This window comes from Nothobranchius furzeri, chromosome 8 (genome assembly GCF_043380555.1).
Source record: "Nothobranchius furzeri strain GRZ-AD chromosome 8, NfurGRZ-RIMD1, whole genome shotgun sequence".
In the NCBI taxonomy this organism is placed as follows: Eukaryota; Metazoa; Chordata; class Actinopteri; order Cyprinodontiformes; family Nothobranchiidae; genus Nothobranchius; species Nothobranchius furzeri.
In genome coordinates, this window is record NC_091748.1 from 78,483,636 (window position 1) to 78,500,640 (window position 17,005).

The window sequence follows — 17,005 nt, forward strand, 5'->3', positions numbered from 1 at the left end:
TGGTAGTTCGTCTCAATTGGCCGGACCTGTCTGCCAATCAAGCCTCCTCCTCTTCCTCTCTCCACCCTCCTCCAGCCTTCCTCACTGCTGTCCTCTTCCTCGTGGTCTGCTCCTCTTCGTCAGCTTGCTGCACATCACTGTTCATTGTTCCCGTGGCGACGGCAGCCACGAGCCGACCGGTGCTGATGTGGCCGGATGAACATGAATGGAGGGACAGAAGGAAAGAAAAGAGGAGAAATATGAGTCTGGGAGCGTGGCGAAGGCCGATGAAGAGACAAAATCACCTTAAAGTCACTCAGTTTCTCCTTAAATGACATAATCATTCTATATTTCACACCACTTACTGCTTAGCATGTGTGCCCTTTCAAAATAAAAGACATAACTGAATAACCAGATGAGGAAGTGGAGGATGGAAACAGAATGAAAACAAAAAGAAAACCAGGACAAAGACAGAAATGTGACCGGAGAAGAAACGAGGAGAAAGTTCTGGGCTCTGAAGGGAAAATGAATCACGGAAAAACCCTGCAGCAGGTTTCCTCTGATGAGTCCACGACAAACAAACGTGTTGAAGGTCACCGATGTCGCTGTTTGTTCTAACCCCCCGCTCCCCCCCACCGCCACCACCTGATGAGCTTTGAAGTGTTAACGAGTTCTGTGTTTTACTCGGAGAGGGAGGCCGGCGTCATGGCCGCCGCAGGGCTGCGTTCAAAGCTGCTCTGGAGGGAGAGCTCAGCTCGGGTTGTTTCTCCTTCACCGAAGTCAACAAGTTTCATCTCAGCTGAGGCCGCTCATTTAAGCTCGTTAAGGCTCACGGCGTGACCGCCACCGGGAAGCCGACACGGCCGTGATTCTGTCCTCTCACAAACGAGGCCCTAACCCTTTCCTGGGTTAGAGGCTGAAACTCTGAGGTTTTAATCTGATTAGTTAGGACTACAGTCTGTCCAGGTGTAGCCCCGCCTCTCACCTGATGACTGCTGGAGGTAGACGCCAGTGATGGGAACTCTGGCACTTTTAAGAGAACCGGTTCTTACGGCTCGACTCACTAAAATGAACCGGCTCCTCACATTTCTTGATTTTTAAACTCATCTATCACCAGAAAATAATGTAAATGTGTTATTATCTCTGTGTAAAGCGCCTCCCCAGCCTCGTTAGCGTCTGCAGAAGGGATTAATCGCTAAACCAATCAGGTGTGCTCATGATCTAAAACATGCTGGAAGCAGCCCACAGCACCAGGTATGTCAGCTGGTCAGCGGCCCGCCACTCTGAAGTTGCAAGTGTGGTATTCTGGCTGCAGAGGGCGGTGGGTCCGAGTGACCTCATTAACCCTGTAAAGGCTCATTTAGCACAAACTGGCTCAGGAACATGATTTAAAACAGGAAAAAGTTGCATCGTATCCCTTTAATAACTTCTAACTGTCCAACACTAAACAGCAACAAAACTCACTTTAATTACAAAAACAAACTCTGTACGTAAAACTTGACTATTTACAGGTAAACAACGTGGAAAAGCTGAGATAATCACACAGGAACGTTTGTAGATCCTGCTTGAAAAGATATTTTTGTTTTTCATCGTCCGCACTCTTCCTGAGCGGGAGGAGCTGTTACTGATGGTAAATGTGACCAAATATGGCTGCATTTCCTGCTTTAACTCACGTCTTCACCTTTCTGGAGCTTCACCTCCTCCTCCTCCCACCGCTCCAACTTCCTATCCCCTGCTCCTCCCTCAGAAACACAGAGGAGCAGAGCAGAGGGCTCATTGAGGAGTTGACCAATCACGTGCAGCTTAAACAAGGAGAGAGAGGGAGAGAGAGGGAGAGAGAGGGAGAGAGAGAGAGAGAGAGAGAGCGAGAAAAGAGAAAAAAAATGACTCCGATTCGGCTTCTCCGAGAACGAGCCGATTCTGATCAGTCACTTCAACGAGCCGGCTCTAAGAGCCGTTTCATTCCTGAACACATCACTAGTTCACAGTCCTATGAGTCAATGAATGAGTGAATGAGTAAATGAATGGATGAAGCTCACCTTTAGCGTCCGTCTGTGCTGCCACGCGGGTCTCTACTGTCTCTAAAAACACTTCAAATGTGAATAAAAACATTCATCCGTTTGTGATGTCACAATAAGGGACATTAGCAAAGAACCCCTCCCACTTGTCAACGCTCTACTCCGAGCAGCAGCTCTACTGCAAGCCCCTCCCAGAAGTCCAAGCTCTTCATTTTTAAACCAGCGGCTCTATAGAATAAAAACAGGTGTAGAATAAACATAAAATGTCATCAGAATTATTCTCGAACGTCGTGGAGGCGAGACTTCTTAAAGGTTTCACAGTAAATCATCTTGTTCCATGGAGGCCGCCGTTAATAAATAAACACACATCAGCTAATGCTAGCTCACTGTTTCGGGTTCTCATTTATTTATTTATTTGTTTGTTTGTTTGAACAACTTTGCCGAACTGCAGATTTTTGACTGTTGTTCTTTAATCAACTTGATGATGAAAAGCGTAAATCCTGCACGTCTGCCGAGGGCTTCCTCCCCTCGGCCTGCCGGCGTGTGTCCTCCAGGGAAAACCATCAGTCTGAAAAATGAAGAGATTCCATGTTTATTCCCATCTCCAGCCGTGCTTTACATGACGCGGGATTGCCTGAATGAGGTGAACTTTCACCTGTGGAAAAAAAAGCATACCTGCTAAACAGAATGTGTCAAAATCATAGAAATCTTTCTACTGAGTCTTCTGATTCTTCGTTTTTGACCAAATTTAGGATCAAGTCTGAAAAATCCACTCATGCCGACATTTATTCACATTTTTAACAAACCTGCGCTTTTCTATGTGATTGACCGGATTCATCCGGAAGATTCCATGATTCCGTCTTTGTTCTGTTAATAAAACCTACAAATAAAGCAAACCCATGAAACTCGCTGGAGGCTTTAGACGTGTTTTTAGACTTCGTAGTTTTTGTTTTTCGCTGTATTTCGTTTTTATTTTGTTTGTTTGGTCCTAACGAGTGTGAGTGAGACGCTGTTTGTTTGTTTACAATCCGAGGATGAAGCGCGATGACGGTTTCCTCCTCCTGCAGTTGGGAACATGCAACTCTTCGTACCAACTTCCCGCTGCTGCCGGCCAGGCAACGGGACGCGAGGAAAGCTGTGTAATCTAATTACATCGTCACACCGAGACTCCACTTCCCCAGAGGAGACGCTGAAAGCCCCATTATGTAAATCATTTGACTTTAGGAATATTTTAAGTTAATTTGACTAAATCTGATTTAGTTTTTGCACAAGGATGCGTCGGAGTTGAGACGGGAGGGACGGGTCGTCCACACAGAGATTTTAGTTTCCTTCACAGAAAAAGAAAATGTTCGGAACTCTGATTTTTCCAGAAGTATCCCTCCATCTTTGTTTTTACTCCTGTTCTTGTTCATCCCTCGTTCACACTACTGAGATCACAGCCAATCAGCTGCAGCCTCCGGGACCAGCCGGAGGAAGCTGAGGAGAAGAAAACAGGAAATGGAAACATCAAAAGTATGTGAAACCTCACATTCTGACACGAGGACATCTGAACGGCGGTTTGTGAAGTTAAACTCGTCCATGTCTTTGTGTTTGGATCCATTAAAGGTTTGTTTTAGGGAGAATTTGGTGTTTTATTCCGATTAGGAGCTGGGATTTGGGAAGAACAAGATGACATTCATTCATAGCTTCTGTTGACTTTGTGGAAGCAGCTGGCTGGAGGTCAGTTTAGCACCAACGAGGTCATCTCTGTGTCCGTCTTTTTATTTTCTTACCCACTTTATGCTCCCGGAGGATCCCAACACATTCCCAGAATGGAGAGGATGTATCCATCGAGTTCTGAGTCTAGAAAACCTCCCAGATGGAGGCCTGAGCCACTCTGGATGAGGAGGAGCATCGTCTCCTCTGACTAAGACTCTGACATCTAAATGAAAAAGCTACAAATACACACATTCCTCAGAGCTGACAGAAACTCGGCCGAGATGAAAGACTCTTCTTCTAGTGCTGATCCTGCGGTGTGGAGACATCTCTCAGCAGGGACTCCTGCTGATAGGGATGGGTACCGAATTCGGTACTTTTTAAGGTACCGACTGAGCACCGATTCACGTCGTTTCAAACGGTGCCTCGTTTCGGTACCCGTCCTTCATAACGAGAACTTGCCTAGACAGCAGCGCATGCGCAAGAGCGTTTTGTCGTCGGTCGCTGCGAGCCAGTTGTAAACAGAGCAGCATGGTAGAAAGAACGCACGCTAAAGCTTGGGTCCACTTCACTAAATGTGATGGGTACCTGGGTGAAGATGAAACCAGCGACAACGATCTAAGTGTGAGGCATCATCGTTTTAATCTGCTCCAGCAGCTAAATAAACTGTTTAAGATAACGTTAGCTTGATATGTTAGCTTCCGTTTCGCTAATGGTGCGTTCGCTTTCTCCTCGGAACTCCGAATTTCTGACTAGAAGAACATGAACGCGCTCTAAAGTTTGGCTTCACTTAACTAAATGTGACGGGTGATTGGGTGAAGATGAAACCAGCGACAACGATCTAAGTGTGAGGCATCATCGTTTTAATCTGCTCCAGCAGCTAAATAAACTGTTAAAGATAACGTTAGCTTGATATGTTAGCTTCCATTGCCACCGTTGTTTCCAGCTAATGGTGCGTTCGCTTTCTCCTCGGAAATTCTAACTTCCCAGTAGGAAAAATCAAAAGAAAAAGGACGGCAAAAGGAATGAAGATACACAGTAAATTTAGTTCACAGTAAAGATGTTTGCTTCAGTTTAATTATCAGCTTATAAAACTACAAGGACGATGTTAAAATACAAACAGTTGAATGTTATTTATCGTGATATTTATCAAATATGGTTATATATTGAGAAAAATATATATTTAATTATAAAAGAGAATTAAAATAATAAACACTCAAAAGTATCGAAAATTGGTACCGTTAAGTACCGGTATCGATTCGTAGGTACCGGGAATTAGTACCGGATCGATTCAAAAGGTACCCATCCCTACTGACCAACGGCAGAACTGCAACGCAGTGAAAAACTGGATATGAAGACGTGGATCCAGGCAGCGTTCCTTAGGACGAGAAATGTTTATTTAGTTTTAGTTTCTGACTAAAATTCTTCAGATACAATAATTCTCTACAACTGTAGAGGAAGTGTGAAAATGTGAAAAATCTACATTTCAATCCAAGTTTATTTATATATAAAACGCCAAATCACGACAAGAGAACTTCAGAGTCAATAAAACTTTATATTTATAATTGTTTTAATAAAACGTATTAATGGAAAATGCCAAAGTGAACACTGGCAGTTTGAGCCTCCCGAAAATATTAGTAAACAGACAGGAAATGACATCATACCATCACAACATTAAAAGGTGTTACTCTAAGAATGTGAGGAGGTAAACTAAATGTACGGATTGTTTTCAGGTGCGTCTATTAGAGTTTTACCTGCACTGATGTGAGGTCGCTGTGGACAACAGCGTAAACATAATTTAGTCTTTATGGACGTCTAACTTTTTGTTTTCCTTTGCAAATATTCATTCATCACAAAAATAAAAAGAATAATTTGTCAGTAATATTAACCCTGGATCCGGGACCAGAGGTTAGGGTTTGACTGGACCAGTACATCCGGAGCTTCAGCTCCATCAGGACTCAGGACCTGATCCAGACCTCCTTCATCCTGTCCTGGTTCTCAGAATCCGTCACAGCAGAGCTATGAACGAATGATGTTCCTTTCACATAAACCGTTTCTGTCCAAGCTGTTGAACTCGGAGCCTTCCCAGAGCACGCTGAATATTCCCAAACTGGCCTCCCATCCTCTCCAGGATTCCGTCACAAGATCCAGTCCAAACACACCTAGTTGGTCTTTGTTTTATGTTGTTCAGGAGTTCTGATGAAGTTCTCTTCATTAGAGTCTGGATTTGTCTGGATCCTGGTTTCCATGACAGCAATAATCACAGTTTTTGTTTCACTCCCAAACAAGAATCCGATTCCCACCTCAAACCAAACGTTCGTAGTTCCAACCAAACTAAACAGAAAGAGCCGCCTGCGCCTGCAGAGCCGTGGCATGTTTGAACTCTGCTGAGAGATTATCACGGTGAAGATGGAGGGGTCGGGAAGGTGTGTGTGTGTGTGTGTGGGAGGGGGGGAGGGGGGGGGGGTCGTAGGGTCACATTTCCTCCGTCTCCGTATGAACTTGATGAAATGAGTCTAAACTGTTGGTCCCTGTAAGCTGATTTCAGAGGGAGCAGGGTTGTAATTCCAGGATTTTCTACAGCACAACTGTGAAGTGTGAAGTGTAATGGCAGCCGGCCGCGGCGGCAGCGAGCCAACGCCGGGCTGGAGCTAATAGAAGTGATAAAGAGGCTGCCAGCTGGCAGGAAAGACGGCAGTGGTTCTCCGCGATGAGCTCGGATCGTCCGAACAGAAACCAGCACGGGGCCCTGAGAGAGGAGTCGTGTTCCCGCTCAAAATCCCTCCGGATCACAACCCGACTTCCAGGATTTTCTGTCCAGTTAGCGGAGCAGGAAGTCAAGAAGGTTGTTAGTACTGCAGGAGAAGTAAAGGTACTTCAGGTCAGGTTTATGTTTATTCTCACAACTGTCAAGGCTTCAAAACAAGAGGTCAGGAAAGGTCATCAAGATAAAATCACAAATCAGACGTCTCTGACTTTTCACCCCTCGTGTGTGTGTGTGTGTGTGTGTGTGTGTGTGTGGGGGGGGGGGGGGGGTTCAAATGTTTAAAAGCGTCAAAATTGTGACAACTTCTAAAATGTTTAATTTTAAAGACGGGCTACCAGAGTGAAGCTGTTCATCTTTAAATAAAACGTTGAAGTCAGAAAAACTCAGGGATGTTTTTCATAAAGCTAAACTGTGAATGTTTACGTTTAATTAACAATATTCCAACGTTTAGGCAATGCCACAAATCCAGTTTCAGATCCAGAAACACAAAAACCTTCCAGATAAATACTTAGTCAGGCCAGGAATGATTTTCTGCCACGTGTTTAATTTTTTAACCTCTTAAATCCTTTAAGGCTTTAACTGTTGCTGTTTTTCTTAAATGGCACAAAGTCCTTATATTTATCTCAATATTATCCTAATATTATCTTAAGAAGTCCTTTTTTTTACTGTAAACGTCTGAACATTGTTTTGTAAATTCAAAACTTTTATTCTATAAATTTGAACTTAAAAATGTCATCAAAGAAACTTTTCTTTGTTAAAATGGGATTGGAACCGTTCCTGTTTTTGGGATTTGAACCATTCCTGTTTTTGGGATTTGAACCGTTCCTGTTTTTGGGATTTGAACCTTTCCTGTTTTTGGGATTTTAACCTTTCCTGTTTTTGGGATTTGAACCGTTCCTGTTTTTGGGATTTGAACCGTTCCTGTTTTCCGCTGAAGCAGGTTTCAGGGAGACAGTTCTCACCTTTCAGATCCATATTAACGGGAAGAAAAGGAAAAATCTGTTCTTTAACTTTCAGGAAAACTTCACTTTCTTTTGGTTTTCCAGTCGGTTTCTTTCTTTGCGTTCGTGTTTTGGAGGAAACGAACTCGGCGTTCCAAAAGGAATCCTACAGGAATGTGAGACATGTCTTCTCGTGTTCTTAGTGAGGAACGTGAAATTGTTTTATTTGTTTAAAACTTTGCGTCTCGACCCTCCTCCTGTTTGATTGACAGGACTGAAGATAATAGTGGGCCAGGCGGGGTCCCGAGGCCAACAGGGGCCACCTGACCCACATGACACCACAGGGTGGTGGTGGTGGTGGTGTGTGTGTGTGTGTGTGTGTGTGTGTGTGTGTGTGTGTGTGTGTGTGTGTGTGTGTGTGTGTGTGTGTGTGTGTGTGTGTGTGTGTGTGTGTGTGTGTGTGTGTGTGTGTGTGGGGAGGGGGGGGGGTCCTCATGGGTGTGTGTTCGTGATGACAGGTTTCTCCTCTCACATCAGAAAACACAAAGCAGCAGCAGCCGGTATTGTTTTTATTGTCTCTAACTGAGGGGGGAGGCAGACGGGGGAGGGGCAGGGTCAACAATAGGGCTGGGGGGTAAGTGCCCCCACCCCTCCATGCTGCTTCCTTCTCTCAGCACTCTGGAAGTCTGAGCCACTTTCCTTTAGTCTGAAAAGCTCAAATCCAACAGACACTGAAGCATTCTGGGTAATCCTCTGACTCCCTTTGCTCCCGAGCAAACACACACACACACACACACACACACACACACACGCACACACACACACACACACGCACACACACACACACGCACACACGCACACACACACACACACACACACGCACACACACACACACACACACACACACACACACGCACACACACACACACACACACACACACACGCACACACACACACGCACACACACACGCACACACGCACACACACACACACACACACACACACACACACACACACACACACTGATTTACAAATGCACATGCACACACACACGCACACACACACACACTCACACACACACTGTTAAAATGCGCGCACACACACACACACACACACTCACACACACACTGTTAAAATGCACACACACACACACTGTTAAAATGCGCGCACACACACACACACTCACACACACACTGTTAAAATGCACACACACACACACGCACACACACACACACATACACACACACACACACACACTTGTCGCTGTGGTAACGATAGCAGATGTCAGAGTCGTGTTACAGCAACATGTGCAGCGTGTAACACGTTAACATGATCCGATGTTTTCCAAACTTTACAGAACTCCGGAATCTGGGCTCCACATGGAGCGCCGGGATCTGCTGAGAGTTCTGCCGGCTGGGTCTGTAGGTTCTGCAGGTGGTTCTTCGTTAGCACTTAACATCATTCATGTGACATTAATGGAGAATGAAGTAAAAAGACTCCTGATTGGTTGAATAGAAATAAAAAAGCACCATCAACGATGTGGGAGGGTTTCACCTGGAGTGTGTGGACATTTCCACATTGTGGGAACGTCTGGCTTAAACATTGTTTTCCAGGTGTGGTGTGATTTAACCTTGGGTGTAGATTAGGATTAGGAATAGAACAGCTTTGGTTACGGGTTAGGCATGGTGGAGGCTCTCAAATGAATGCAAGTCAGTGGAGGTCCATACAAGCATGTACATATAAGTGTGTGTGTGCGTGCGTGCGTGTGTGTGTGTGTGTGTGTGTGTGTGTGTGTGTGTGTGTGTGGGCACATTTTAACAGTGTGTGTGTGTGTGTGCATTTTAACTGTGTGTGTGTACGCATGTGTGTGTGTACGCATGTGTGTGTGTACGCATGTGTGTGTGTACGCATGTGTGTGTGTACGCATGTGTGTGTGTGTGTGTGTGTCATGTTCCTCCTGGACCAAACTGAGTTACCATGAGTGTAAAACCGACTTGGCTATAAAGCTCGTTCTGGTTCTGATGGGTCGGATCCAGTGTTTTGCCTGCTTTCACCCTCTTTTATTTTCCTTGTCAGAATCGAGGTTCTGACCCAAAGCCCAGAGTGGGTGTGGTCTAATTCCTGGTGGTCTGTGAATCAACTGTGTTATTTTATCTCCTCTGGATCGGGCTTGTTTAGATTTAAATAGTGTAACACGGTGGGGACAGGATGAAGGTTTCTCTTTACTCTGCGAGTGTGTGTGTGTGCGTGTGTGTGTGTGTGTGTGTGTGTGTGTGTGTGTGTGTGTGTGTGTGTGTGTGTGTGTGTGTGTGTGTGTGTGTTTTCAGCTGGTGGGATCAGGTGTTCGGACAGCAAATCAGATAGTTTTGTCTTGCAGCTTGTAGCTTCTTGTCTGCAGCCGGGGGAAACACTGCGGGTATTGTCGGCTGGCCTGTCAGGACAGAGTCGCGTTACGTTAACACACAAAGGACGGCAGCGTATCTCCGGAGGGCATCGATCAGGTGATGGAGGGGCGGGAATAATAAAGCTGCTCTCTGCAGCTGCGGTGGGAAAATCCTGATCCGTCATTAACTCTAACTCAATAACCGAAGTTATGTTTGAATGATGTCATCGTCCATGTCCGTGCAGCAGAAGCTCTGAGCTCCAAAAGCAGAGCTGGGGAGCATCCTAGTGCTGCAGCTCTGATTTAAAGCTGTTTTGGTTTTAATCCTCTAACCAGCTGGTCAGCAGCCAGGTAGAGCCTAGTTTAGCCTCTAGATGTCGCCGATGCATCCACTAAACTAAACGTCTGCGTTTGAGCACGGGACTTCCAGGAGTTCTCATGGAGCAAGACCTAACCCAACCCGGTACTCAGCTGGGAGCCAGTGAAGCTGGGCCAGCACTGGAGCGATGTGCTCCCTCTTACAGCCAGTCAGGAACCGTGCTGCCAAAGTCCGACCAAGGCAGGAAATAGCTCCTGATTTGCTGTGCCTCTCCGGATGTCTCTGGATTGGTGGTTGGTATTTGAACACATATACTTTGATTTTAGTTGGAGAGCTAAATCTGTTGTTGGTGATTCTGTTGCTCTGAGGAACCACGAGTGAACCACCAACGGCCTTAACCTCAGTCCTAATTTCTCAAATACTCTTTTTGACCACAAATACAATTTGAACGCCTCCATGTGACGCGTTGGAGCCGGTCCAGGTGTTCTCCGGTCCGGTGCCGGAGCTGAAGATCAGACCACCTGAGCTGAATAAACCTTCTCACGTTGACTCTGAGCTGATTGTTTCTGAGGAGATCTGCTCGTCAATCTGTCAGCAGCAGGTCTCCTCCGTTCGTGTTAGAGAGCCGCTCTTATCTCGTCTGTCAGGACCTCTGACGAATCACCTTGACCCGTCCACACCGGACCTGGATCCAATCCACCTGACCTTCAGACCTGCACAGATTAAACCGTAAATCACAACAAGACAAGCGGGCGTGTGGAGAACTCATCCTGGTACTTTAGGACCGTTATGGTCTTGTTCTGTGTGGTTCTGGTTCCACGTTTTGTTCCTGCAGGGTTTTCATCACATTTAGTCCTGAATTTCTTCCTGTTTGGACCAGGAGGTCCTGGTTTTCCTAACTGTTCTTCTCCAGCGTTTCCCAGTGCTTTACCCATTTCCTGCTGCTTTGACCTGATTTCCTCTGCTGCTTCCTGTCTTTTTACCTGTTCTTTATTCACTTAGGTTTTAAATTTATCTTATTTACCTGTTTTCCTGTGGCCTGGCACGTCGTCGGGTAGTTGTCCTGAACTGACCCAGAACTTTTGTGTTATCTTCTGCTTCCAGCGCTGGCAGCGGTATTCTTTGCCATTAAAGCTTGAAACTTAATTTCCTGTCTTTCAATCAATTAATCAGGCCGTCTTTGGCCCTTTAAAGAAGATGCTAATGCTGATGGAGGTGGTGACCCGGGTCACCCCGCCGGGACAGACGGAGAGCCTCGGTCCATTAGAGTGATGAGTAATGATGTGAGAACTGAGGGGACAGAGTTCAGTGAACGCATCGCCTCCTCTCTGAGCCGTTAGCGTCACCCGATCCCTCAGCTAACTGGGTTAGCATGCACTTTGCTAATGGTGTTAGAAAAGACAAAGAGGGCGCGGCGGAGGAGAGGAGCATCTCTCCGTCCTCTCTCCTCATCCGGATCGCTTTCAGGCAGCAGGATGCTCCTTCAGCTGCTCCCATCCGCCCAGCCCAAACTCAATCAGGCCAGAACCGCTGCTGCGTTCAGGTCAGATGGGAATAATCAGCGCTGTGGTTCAGTGAAAACAACTTCTGGTGCAAAGTAGGTTTTATGACCCTAAGAAGTTTCATCTGGGCCGTAAAGCCTCAGCTTAATGGATCCGTCCAACTTTAGGTAGAACATTTAGGCTTAGGATGCAACAACTTTTAGTTTTTCTCGTGATGCTTTAGTCTCGTTTCTACTGAGCGTGATGGAGAGGTGTGAGCGCCCGCAGCAGTGCTGCAGTCTTTCCCCAGAAGCAGAAATGAAACGTCATCGCTCCTCTTAATGACACGTTCAGGACCTGCTGCGTTCTCTCGTTACTGAACTCAAACTAGAAGAACAGAAGTCTTGAATGGAACTTCCTAAAAAGGTCGGTGATCAGATGAAGTGAAGCGGCTCGCTTCCACGTTTCGGCACCCGAATCAAACCAAATCAGTTTGATTTAATACGTTTCTAATTAGATGACCCCCCCCACCCACACACACACACACACACACACACAGCTGAATCAGAAATGAGCTGTGATTACCAACGCGGCTCGGCTAATCAGGACCAAAACGAAACCAAATCAGCGAGAGCAAACCTCATTACCAGAATCAGAATTGGCTCCGTTAATTGGACCCCCCCCCCCCCCCCCCCCCCCCCGTCTCTGAAACTACGTGAATATTCACAGGGATGTGAAGTTTGATTAGTTTGTTTCTGAAGGATGGGTCGCTGCATCTGTCAGCGTTAGGCGGGTTTGTGTGAACGGTGTAAATGACACCAGCAGCAGCTGGAGGACCAAATCGAAGTTTACGGCACAAATTCAAACAAACTGCAGGATTCTGTTTGTTCGACTTCGCTGCTGCAGATTCAGCGACTCGCTGAAAGCTCCTGACTCAACTATTTACTGATGAATCACCGATTCTCAAACAGGTGAAACACAAACCACAAGCCAGAGTTTTTATTTGCGCAGAAATAACAGATCTAGCTACGAGCTAACAGAACTAACCGAAGCTAACGGATGTTGGCGGGAACCTTCAGCCAGAAAACGGCGGTTGAGCGACTCTGCTACCTTCTGTCTTCTAGGCTGTAACGCCTCTACCGTGAGGCCGGGGCTGAGGCATGAGGAGGACATGAGGAGCTGATGAAAGGAGAGAGGAGGACATGAGTATAGGAGGAGCTGAGGAGAGGATAGGAGAGGAGAGAGGAGGACATGAGTATAGGAGGAGCTGAGGAGAGGATAGGAGAGGAGAGAGGAGGACATGAGTATAGGAGGAGCTGAGGAGAGGATAGGAGAGGAGAGAGGAGGACATGAGTATAGGAGGAGCTGAGGAGAGGAGAGAGGAGGACATGAGGAGCAGAGAGAGGAGGACATGAGGAGAGGAGAGGAGGACATGAGGAGAGGAGAGCGGAGGACATGAGGAGAGGAGAGGAGGACATGAGGAGAGGAGAGCGGAGGACATGAGGAGAGGAGAGAGGAGGACATGAGGAGAGGAGAGGAGGACATGAGGAGAGGAGAGCGGAGGACATGAGGAGAGGAGAGGAGGACATGAGTATAGGAGGAGCTGAGGAGAGGAGAGAGGAGGACATGAGGAGAGGAGAGGAGGACATGAGGAGAGGAGAGCGGAGGACATGAGGAGAGGAGAGGAGGACATGAGGAGAGGAGAGCGGAGGACATGAGGAGAGGAGAGAGGAGGACATGAGTATAGGAGGAGCTGAGGAGAGGAGAGAGGAGGACATGAGGAGAGGAGAGGAGGCCATGAGTATAGGAGGAGCTGAGGAGAGGAGAGAGGAGGACATGAGGAGAGGAGAGGAGGACATGAGGAGAGGAGAGCGGAGGACATGAGGAGAGGAGAGGAGGACATGAGTATAGGAGGAGCTGAGGAGAGGAGAGAGGAGGACATGAGGAGAGGAGAGGAGGACATGAGTATAGGAGGAGCTGAGGAGAGGAGAGAGGAGGACATGAGGAGCAGAGAGAGGAGGACATGAGGAGAGGAGAGGAGGACATGAGGAGAGGAGAGCAGAGGACATGAGTATAGGAGGAGCTGAGGAGAGGAGAGAGGAGGACATGAGGAGAGGAGAGGAGGACATGAGTATAGGAGGAGCTGAGGAGAAGAGAGAGGAGGACATGAGGAGAGGAGAGGAGGACATGAGGAGAGGAGAGGAGGACATGAGGAGAGGAGAGCGGAGGACATGAGTATAGGAGGAGCTGAGGAGAGGATAGGAGAGGAGGACATGAGGAGAGGAGGAGCTAAGGAGAGGATAGGAGAGGAGAGGAGGACATGAGGAGCAGAGAGAGGAGGACATGAGGAGAGGAGAGGAGGACATGAGGAGAGGAGAGCGGAGGACATGAGTATAGGAGGAGCTGAGGAGAGGATAGGAGAGGAGAGAGGAGGACATGAGGAGAGGAGAGCGGAGGACATGAGTATAGGAGGAGCTGAGGAGAGGATAGGAGAGGAGAGAGGAGGACATGAGGAGAGGAGAGCGGAGGACATGAGTATAGGAGGAGCTGAGGAGAGGATAGGAGAGGAGAGAGGAGGACATGAGGAGAGGAGAGCAGAGGACATGAGGAGAGAGAAGGACATGAGGAAAGGAGAGAGGAGGACATGAGGAGAGGAGGAGCTAAGGAGAGTATAGGAGAGGAGAGAGAAGGACATGAGGAGGAGAGAGGAGGACATGAGGAGGAGAGAGGAGGACATGAGGAGAGGAGAGGAGGACATGAGGAGAGGAGAGGAGGACATGAGGAGAGGAGAGGAGGACATGAGGAGGAGAGAGGAGGACATGAGGAGAGGAGAGGAGGACATGAGGAGAGGAGAGGAGGACATGAGGAGAGGAGAGGAGGACATGAGGAGGAGAGAGGAGGACATGAGGAGGGAAAAGGACATGAGGAAAGGAGAGAGGAGGACATGAGGAGGAGAGAGGAGGACATGAGGAGAGGAGAGGAGGACATGAGGAAAGGAGAGAGAAGGACATGAGGAGGAGAGAGGAGGACATGAGGAGAGGAGAGGAGGACATGAGGAGAGGAGAGGAGAGGACATGAGGAGAGGAGGAGCTGAGGAGAGGAGAGGAGAGGAGAGAGGAGTACATGAGGAGAGGAGGACATGAGGAGAGGAGAGGAGGACATGAGGAAAGGAGAGAGGAGGACATGAGGAGAGGAGAGGAGGACATGAGGAGAGGAGGAGCTGAGGAGAGGAGAGGAGAGGAGAGAGGAGTACATGAGGAGAGGAGAGGAGAGGAGAGGACATGAGGAGAGGAGGCAAGAGGAGCTTTAGGGTGATGATTGGTTACAGAGGTGAGGCTCCTCCCTGATCTGCAGGTACTGGGCTGCTCTCCGGGGAGCACTTGTTTCCTCTGACATTGAGTCCCAGGTGGGTGGGGTCCTGTGTGTGTGTGTGTGTGTGTGTGTGTGTGTGTGTGTGTGTGTGTGTGTGTGTGTGTGTGTGTGTGTGTGTGTGTGTGTGTGTGTGTGTGTGTGTGTGTGTGTGTGTGTGTGTGTGTGTGTGTGTGTGTGTTCCACCCTCTAGCTCATTAGTTTGTCTCTGGGGTTCCTCATCACCACACAAAGAGGAGCTGTTACCGTTCAAACTGAGTAATGAGAATGTTCGGCTACATCCAGATGTTCCTGTAATCTCTCAGGGTTCTGATCCAAACTTCTTCTGACTCGCTGAGTTTTTTTAGTCTTTAAACCTGAACAAAACCCGACTGAATGAAGGAAACTGGAAGAGTGGCCCCTCCAGCTGATTAATCCGGACCTTTCCTCAGTCGTCTTCTCCAGACTCGGTTCTGATGCCGTTAAACTTTTTAATACCAGCACTTGGCTTAGGACGAGTCATTTTCCAGCTCATCTCACAGCTCGGCGGCTTTTCCCTCCAACATTAGTGGTCTGATGAGGAGACGGTTCACCTCACAGCTAACTGGTGTTTTTACAAGCAACGTGTTTAATTTGTGGCTCCTAAACTTCTTAATTGAATCTTTAAAGCAGTTAAGAAACGAGATGTGGTGAAGTGAGGGTCCTGGGTTTGTGAAACAGCTCACAGGCATCAAGCCAGTGTTTTTCTCTGTTGCTCAAACCTACAAAATCTGGAATTTTTATGATCTGTAGCTGATTTTAAAACTAAAACCATCAAAGTGTTTCTGAAACCAGCCACTAGGGGGTGTTTGGGCCCCTTTAGCACCCCTGCAGCGGCGGGCATCCACAGTAGAACCCAAAGCTCTTCCTTTTCTTTTCACAATAAGAGTATCAGTCCTCCTTGTTCTGTTAATGTTAGGCTATTGTTGTTGTTGTATTTATTTTGTTTTCTTATGGTTATTTAACTCATGTCGGGAGAGTCCCAGAATAAAACTTTATTCTCATTATTCAGATTTTTTCCTAAACAGGACCCTGAAGCTCGGCTGCATCGACCCAACATCACTTGTTATCGTACAGATGTTTTCATTAGGGATGCACCGATACCGGTTTCAGTGCCGATACTGATTCCGATACCAGTATCGGTAATAATTAACAGATACCGTAACTGATACCAATGCAGTTGCTTGAAAGTTACTTAACTGTAACTTGTCATTTCTGTTCATCTAATATTTTAGTTTTGTGATAAATTATATTAACATATTTTACTTTTTATCTACCTCACAGTCTTTTCCTGTTGAAAACAGAGAAGAAAATAAAACCTGTATTCCAAATCATTGCATTATTTTATGTGGTAGAAGTATCTGTATCAGTATTCTGTATCGGCGAGTACTCAGATCCAAGTATCGGTTTGGGAAAAAGTGGTATCGTTGCATCCTTAGTTTTCATCTGCTTCAGCTTCCCAGACTCTGTTTTGAAAGCGCTTTAAATGTTTTGGGGAATAAAAGTTTATTTTAATTTCTGTGAAGTGGGTTTAGTGTTCGATGGGCGCTTCGACGTCACCGATATTGCCCTTATTTCTGCGTTTGCGCCACCTGAACAGGCCGAGCGGAGCCGACTTTAGGCGAGTGTTTCTGAGAGGCAGACAGGAAGTGTGTCCAGCTGCGACTCACATCTCCCTTCTGTAAACACCCACACGCCCTGATAAACGCTCGGCTTTGATTAATTTCTGCCTCTTGGGGTTTGGAGGAAAACACACGCAGCCGGCCGGTGATCAATCGCTTCCATGTGTGGAGTTCTGGAGTCCAGCATGGAATGAATTACCCCAAACCAGAAGATCCTTTTATTTTACTAACAATCCCATCTCTGTGAACCTTGGAGCTCCTGCAGGTTCAGACAGTTTGGAGTTAAACATTTTATTTTTACTAAATCAGCCATCTGGGATCTGTTTTTTTTTTTTAAATAATTTTAAGGATCAAGTTCAACATAGTCTCCTACACCTGTCTCCTGCGTTAGCGTCTGACGGTGAAACTCTAGG

General features: G+C 47.0%; 1 protein-coding gene across 2 annotated transcripts in view; it reads left to right on the forward strand.

The window, feature by feature from the left end:
* LOC107393091 (ephrin-A2) overlaps positions 1-17,005 on the forward strand; it is a 103,634-nt gene that overhangs the window by 70,212 nt on the left and 16,417 nt on the right. The gene's annotated exons all lie outside the window — the stretch shown is intronic.